Source organism: Scylla paramamosain, chromosome 19 (assembly GCF_035594125.1).
Source record: "Scylla paramamosain isolate STU-SP2022 chromosome 19, ASM3559412v1, whole genome shotgun sequence".
Lineage (NCBI taxonomy): Eukaryota > Metazoa > Arthropoda > Malacostraca > Decapoda > Portunidae > Scylla > Scylla paramamosain.
In genome coordinates this window covers 22,786,142-22,793,641 of record NC_087169.1, presented here as the reverse complement: position 1 = coordinate 22,793,641, position 7,500 = coordinate 22,786,142, and the positions used below count along the sequence as shown (strand labels likewise).

Here is a 7,500-nt window from a genome sequence, read left to right as displayed (position 1 = left end):
CTATCTATACGTACACACACACACACACACACACACACACACACACTTCTATCTATACGTACACACACATTCCTCTCCGCGCGCGCACACACACACACACACACACACACACACACGAAGGAAAATATTTGTACCCTCCCCCCAAAAAAAAAATCATACGAGAGAAAACGGGACGCTGACTTTTTATCCGTCATAGAAAACGAAAGAAAACGACAAAAATAACATGGGAGACTCAACAGAATCCTGCTTTGGACCCCGATCTCCGTAAAAGCCCTCCTTCTCCTCCTCCTCCTCCTCCTCCTCCTCCTTGTTGCGGATGAAGGATTCTGCTCAGTGGCTTGATATGGAAAGGAGGAGGGAGGGAGGGTGAGAGGGAGAGTGAGGAAGAGGGAGGAAGGAAGGGAGAGATAAAGGACGGATGATAAGGATGAGAAAAGGAGGAAGGGAGGGAAGGAAGGAGGGAGTGAGGGAGGGAAGGTAGGGATGAAGAGAGAGGAAAGGAGGGAGTGAAGGAGGGTGAGAGTAAAGAAGGGATAGGAAGGGAGAAGAGAGGGAGTGAGGGAATGAAGGAAAGGGGGAACTGGAGGAAAGGAATAGAGAACAGGGAGAGGGAAGGTAGGAATAAAGGAGAAAGATGGAGAAAAAAATAAAGAAAAAAACCAACTTTCTTTATCATTTCAGGCAAAGAAAAGTTACGAATAGTCTGAAAAAATAAAAAAATAAAATAGAAAAAGAAGAGGAAATATTACATACCAAGAGAGAGAGAGAGAGAGAGAGAGAGAGAGAGAGAGAGAGAGAGAGAGAGAGAGAGAGAGAGAGAGAGAGAGAGAGAGAGAGAGCAAACACCTGACACGAAGCATAAATAAAAGAAAATGGAGAAAAAACAAAGAATTGGAAAAAGCAAGAATAGATTAAAAAAATAGATATGGATTCAGAGAGAGAGAGAGAGAGAGAGAGAGAGAGAGAGAGAGAGAGAGCGCAAGCCTCGGGGGAGTAGGGCAGGAAATGAAAAGGCAATACTTGAACTAGAGTAAAAAAATAAGAGAAAGAAAAAGAGAAAGAACTAGAGAAGAAAAAAATAAATAAAGAGAGAAAGAAAGAAAAAGGAAGAAAGGGAGATAGTGAGAAAAATTGAGAAGAATAATGTGAAAATTTGACTCGGTTCATTGAGAGTGAAAGAATGGAAGAGAAGAACAAAGGAATGAATAGATAGCAGATAATTCAGGTATTATTATTATTATTATTATCATTATTATTATTATTAGTAGTAGTAGTAGTAGTAATAGTCATCACGGCCTCACACCCCCACACACAGAGAGAGTAGTAGTAGTAATAGTCATCACGCCCTCACACCCCCACACACACACAGAGAGAGAGAGAGAGAGAGAGAGAGAGAGAGAGTTCCCCAGGGAAGCTGCTTAGGCCCTCTGCTATGGAACATACGAGTATATATAAATGAACTATTAAATTTAATCCCCAGTGCACAGGCCTATGCAGACGACATCACCCTGACGCACAGCTACGAGGCAGGGGAAGAGGCTCGCTCCACAGCTGAACTCAACGACACTCTGAACCGCATCGTAGCCTGGGGCAATAAGTGGCAGGTGAAATTTGCCCCCAACAAGGCTCAGCTGCTTACTGTCTCCAGGTCAGGGGAGCATCTATCCCTGGTCTTCGAAGGAAAGGCACTGGCGTCCCAGGAGGAAGTGGAAATTTTGGGGGTTACCTACGACAGGAAGCTGACCTTCAAATCCCATATCGAGCGACTCGCCAGAGAGGCATCAGGCAAGCTGGCATCCCTGAGAAGGATGTCATGGCTGCTTGACGGCGAGGGGCTTCAGACTCTTTATAAGGCGCAGGTTCGCTCGTCCCTGGAGTACGCATGCCTCGCGTGGGGCGGCGCGGCACGCAAACACCTCGCCCTCCTCGACAAGGTCCAGGGCCGTGCAGAGAGGTTGATCAGGGAAAGCAGAAGCGCGCAACAACATCCAGGACTCTGCAGTCTTCAGCACCGCCGCGATGTGGCGGGCCTCACGGTGATGTTCAAGATACATCAGCAGCGGGTCCATCACCTTCAGCCTCTCGGGCAGCCCCTTCGGCAGGCACAGGTGGACACAAGATCAGTCTCCCGAGCTCCCGCCGAACTTTTACAGCCCCGCTGCAGAACGTGGCACCACCAGAGGCAATTCATTAACACTTGTGTAACCTGGTGGAATGGACTGCTTGCTTCACAACCACGCCTGGACAACATGACGGCACAGAGCTTCAAGGAGCTGGTGAACGCGTGGCTGCCGTCATAAGAACACCAGACATCAGAGTTGGGCTTTAAGATAGGACACACTAATCATGTTTCCTTTAGCCCATAAAACATTGTAATTGTATGTAAGATGCATTACATTGAACTCTATAACAAGTAATGTATTATGTATAAATAAAAAAGAGAGAGAGAGAGAGAGAGAGAGAGAGAGAGAGAGAGAGAGAGAGAGAGAGAAGCAGGTATTCCTCGTAATTGCAAGGCACACACCTGTACATAACCAGCCCAGGTGAGACAAGTATGGGCAGTTAGACACACCTGGGGAAGCAGAGGAGCAGTTATGGGGTTAGGTAAGCGTGGGAGTAATTTTCATATTTTTTTTTCCCCACTTGAGGAGGAGGAGGAGGAGGAGGAGGCGGCAGTGGTCCTTGTAACAAATGCTAATTCAAGGTGCAGAAAGTGTGTGTGTGTGTGTGTGTGTGTGTGTGTGGTTTCATGTGACGAGGAGGAAGGTGAAAATATTTGAAAGTTCTGTAATATATTATCTACGTTCTCCTCCTCTTCCTCTTCATCTTCCTCCTCCTTACCCTACTTCTACATTTGCATTCTCATCTACGTCCTTTCATCCTCAATCTCCTCCTCCTCTTCCTTCTCCTGTCTCATCATCTTATTCACCTTTCATCTATCCCTCACTCAGTCCCTCCTTCTCCTTCTCCTCCTCCTCCTCCTCGTTCACCTTTCTCCTCCTCCTCCTCGTTCCCCTTGTCTTAAGTTATTTAAGCTTTGTCATGCAAGTAAAAACACAAGTTATTGAGTATTTGAAGCATTAATTTATCTGTCCCCGCTCCGCCACTCCTTCATTATGCAAAGTAGTGCTGGAAGCTTCTGTCTTTACTCTCTCCTGCCTCCCTCTCTCCTCTCCCTCTGTCTTACTGTCTCCTACCTCCGTCTCTCCTCTCTGTTGACGTAAGGAAACGACAACCTCTCTCTCTCTCTCTCTCTCTCTCTCTCTCTCTCTCTCTCTCTCTCTCTCTCTCTCCGAATCCATATCTATTTTTTTAATCTATTCTTACCTTTTCCAATTCGTTGTTTTTTTTCTCTATTTTTAAGTTTCGTGTCAGGTATTTTCTGTCTCTCTCTCTCTCTCTCTCTCTCTCTCTCTCTCTCTCTCTCTCTCTCTAAAAGGAAAAAAAACGAAGAACTGAATAAAAACGAAGGGGAATAGATTTAAAAAACCGTGAATTTTGAGAGAGAGAGAGAGAGAAACAAATACACAGTTCACACACAAACTGAGAAACAAATAAAAAAAAAACATTAATTTATTTCAGAATCACGTAATATGCACCTCAGACCAGCCAGGAAGAGACTTGGCAGGCGTGGGACAAGCTCGCGTGTCTTGGGTATGACCTAATTAACAAACAGGTGAGTGGAGGTACAGGTGTTTGAAATGCTGGTTAATTAGATCTTACCTTAACTTCCCCGAAACTTGTTACTTGAGTCTTATTAGTATACTATTCTGTGTTGGTGGAGTAATCATGTGTTTAAGTGGATGTGGAGAATAAGGGTTCTTTGTGTTTTTTTTTTAAGTATGTTTTTGGTTGTGAGTGAGTTAAGTGCGGTTTAACTGTTATTTTACTGTTCTTTTTATATAATGTGGTTTTAAGTGCGTGTTAAGTGTGTGTTGCAGTGTTGCCGAGTGTTGTAAAAGCAAATGCAGCACAAATTAAGAGGTGCATTTTAATTATGAAGTTTTTAATGGAATATTTTATACAGTTTGCAAATGTTATGAGTGTGGTGCTTGTCAATGTGCTCTCTCTCTCTCTCTCTCTCTCTCTCTCTCTCTCTCTCTCTCTCTCTCTCTCCTCCTTTCCTCACATAATCTCTTTCTCATCTTCTCTCAACCGGTTCGTCTTTCATTCTTTTCTCTTCTTTCTCCAAAATTATTGTCCTTTCCTGCTCTTCCCTTTTCTTTTCATCAACTTTTCCTTAGGTGAGCATTATTTTTTTTTCTCTCTCTCTCTCTCTCTCTCTCTCTCTCTCTCTCTCTCTCTCTCTCTCTCCTACGTTCTCTCTCTCTCTCTCTCTCTCTCTCTCTCTCTCTCTCTCCTACGTTCTCTCTCTCTCTCTCTCTCTCTCTCTCTCTCTCTCTCTCTCCTACGTATATCTAAAAGAAATTTGTTATTTTCCCATCTTTCTCGCAATTTTCTCTCCCGCTCTTTCTCAAAATTTATTATACTTTCTCTCCACTTCTTTCCTTCCTTCTCAGCTTTTCTTACCTCGACTCTTTATCCAAAAATTGTTTAAGCTGTTCTTTCCTTTCATCTCTTCTTAACTTTTCCCTCCTCCTCCTCCTCCTCCTCCTAAGATTATTCAAAATTATTCTTCTCCTTCCTTCATCTCTCAACTTTCCCTCGCCTCTCCTTCAGGTAAAATTTATTCATGTCCATTATGTAAATTAAAAGTCCCCCCAAACGACGTGGTTGACGAGGCTTTGGGCTGCCCGTCACCTCTCCCTCTCTCCTCTCGTCTCTTTCTTACCGAGTGGCGGGAAAAGATTGCACGCTTGTCTTTTGTTTATTCAGTGTTCGTGTAATTTCGTAATATTTTGTCCATTTTGGTGACGTGTGTTTGTCCTGAGCAGTGACTGATGACTGACTGGTGGGGTCTGCTGGTCGTGCGCAAGGTGTTCGTGTCTTCAGTGTGTGTGTGTGTGCGTGTCTCTTTGTCTTGCTGGCTGGCTGTCTGTGTCTGATACGTACGTAATTCATAGGGGGATTAAGATCATTCTCTTTAATTAATATAATTTTCTCTTTAATTGATCTGTCTCAGTAGTACATATATTATTGATAGGGGAATTTAAACCTTAATATGTACATGATTACTTTAGTGTTCTCTCTCTAATAGAATAACAGATGTTTCTCTCTCATGATTATCAAAGGTTAGATAATTGAGAATCTATATTTGGATTAGTGAAGTAATTTCTCAAAATCAGTTTTTATTTGTACGTATTTTTGACTAGTGAAGCGGAGAGTATTTGCATTTAGATTAATGAAACTTGCTGTAATGCTACATATCAAAGCAACAAACTATAATTAATGTAAATTAATGTAAATTCAAACACTGCTTCACTTCACTGGACACACAAGTTCGCTGAAGCTAATACTTCCTTCTAAATGGTCTTACCTTTATAGCCTGCACTTCTAAATGGTCTCTTACCTTTATAGCCTGCAAGAAGTGACGTACAATCACAGTAATCAGTCACACGTCAATAGAAAAAACAGTGTATTATGGGGAGAGAAACTGTAAGAGATATTTATTTACAAGACATAAGAACCACTGCCTAGGAATCTATCACGCCGAGCTCATTAGATAATACATCCACTAAGATAATCCAGGCAGGCAGGGTATATATATAAATAACACCACTTTATTGATTAGAGCTCAGTCAACCTACATGCAATCAGCCAGCCAGTCACTCTCTCTCGTTCCTGTGCTACACTCCAAAACTTTCCCCATTCCACATCAAAACATGCAGAAAGCCTCCAGCCTTCAGGACCTTCCAGCACTTGCTCAAGGACAAACTTTACTCATAATGCAACTTGATTTCCAGGCACGCATGATGATGGGATGAAGGGCGGCCGGCGGCGAGCGAGTGAGTGAGCTGCCTTGACACGGGAGGAGCTGTGGCGAGACTCAAGAGGCTGCAGGGAAGAAAATGAGACAAGAGGAAGCTGTAAGGAAGAGAGATGAATGGACACCGAGGAGAAGAGGCAGAAGAGAAAGAGAGACAAGAGGAAGAAAAGAAAAGCAGAGGAGAAAGAGGAAGAAAAGAAAAGCAGAGGAGAAAGAGGAAGAAAAGAGAAACGAAGGATGAAATTATAATGAAGGAGGAAGAGAGGAAGGATGGAAAACTGTAGTGAAGAAGGAAGGGAGGGAGAGAGAAAACCATCATTATTAGGTCCGCTGTTTGTATGTCAAAATATTTTACACACACATTTTTACACCCACAGTAAAAAAAAATAAATAAAAACCCAAAAATGCAATAGTGAAGACCCTCAGGACTTTTAAAAACACTCTTAAAAACACATGTTGCTCATTTACCGGCGTCTAGCCAGCCAAAGACTCTCTCACACAAGTTCTTGATTGATTCTTGTGTCTTGCTTCTGCTGTCTGGAGGTACGGTGCTCTCCTGGTGGTGGTGGGCTCTGTGGGAGGAAGGGGTGTCAGAAGGAGTGAGGAGGAAGGGTTCTAAAGGACAAGAAAAGGGTTAAACATAGTGGCAAGAAAGGGGTGAGAAAGAAAGAATAAATGAAGGAAGGAAGGAATAGGCGAGAAAAGAACGAAGGAAGGAATAATAATCTTATCAATTTTAATATCCCTTTACTCTGCCGCCTCCTCCTCTTTATCCAACCTCCGTTTCCTTCAAGATCAGTGACCAGCCAGCCAGCACCTCAGCACCAGCAGCCAACATGTAACCACTAACAATTACTACATTATTATCTAAACTCTCACAATTCAGTAACACTATCTCTTGAATTATTACTGATTATATTTACTTCTTTCTATTCCTCAATTTATCAGACATTACACATCCTTTTCATTCCCGCCACACTGTTCTTCTCCCTCTCTTCCTCTTTTCTATTCCGTTTTCTCTCCTCCTCTATTCCTCAGTTTTTATCATGCCATATTCTTTCTCCCTCCCAGCCCACTCTCTTCCTCTCCATTTCCTCGCCACTTTTGTCCCCAGTCCACAATTAATCAATTCCACAAGCGTGTTCCCAAATCAACTGGAATAATTACATTTCAGATTCATTGTGATTAGGTATTGATGCTCTCCTGCTGGCCACTCCCTCTCTCCCTCCCCTCTCCCTCTTTCCCAGCTCAGCATTACCAGATACACAAGTCTCTCTCTCCCAGCTGTCTATATTAGCAGGGATGTGAGTGAGTGATTAAATGAAGGAGGGACAATGAGAGAGAATGAAAGAGCAGAACTGGCTGACTTGACTGGCTGACTGGCTGGCTGGCTGGCTGACTGACTGACTTAACCCATCTCATTTCAAACCTGGAGAAACAAGAGTCCACAAAAATATTTACCCAAGTTTGCTAATGTTGCTCTTCCTTTGTATTCCTTCGAGTCCCCTTGTCTTTTCTTTATTTGTCTTTCTCGTCTGTTTGTCCTCTTGTCTCCTCTTGTTCCTCTCTATTTATCCACCTGCTTCTCTTCCTCGTTCATTTCTTCCTCTCCT

At 43.1% G+C, this 7,500-nt stretch overlaps 2 long non-coding RNA genes across 6 annotated transcripts in view; one reads left to right on the top strand and one right to left on the bottom strand.

Annotated features, from left to right (window-relative positions):
• Window positions 1-3,626: 3,626 nt before the first annotated feature.
• LOC135109944 (uncharacterized) lies at window positions 3,627-6,329 on the top strand. Its single transcript, XR_010272969.1, has 2 exons — window positions 3,627-3,676; window positions 5,865-6,329. It is a non-coding gene; the product is annotated as an uncharacterized LOC135109944 (long non-coding RNA).
• Window positions 5,202-7,500, bottom strand: part of LOC135109941 (uncharacterized) — a 50,891-nt gene continuing 48,592 nt past the window's right edge. For 4 of the 5 annotated variants that reach the window (XR_010272965.1, XR_010272964.1, XR_010272963.1 and 1 more), the window contains exons 2-4: window positions 7,349-7,500; window positions 6,356-6,459; window positions 5,202-6,165 (exon numbers count right to left, since the gene is read on the bottom strand). The exon at window positions 7,349-7,500 is cut by the window's right edge and continues 8 nt beyond it. This is a non-coding gene — a long non-coding RNA (uncharacterized LOC135109941). The remainder of the gene's footprint in view (window positions 6,166-6,355; window positions 6,460-7,348) is intronic. The other variant, XR_010272962.1, reaches the window with a different exon arrangement.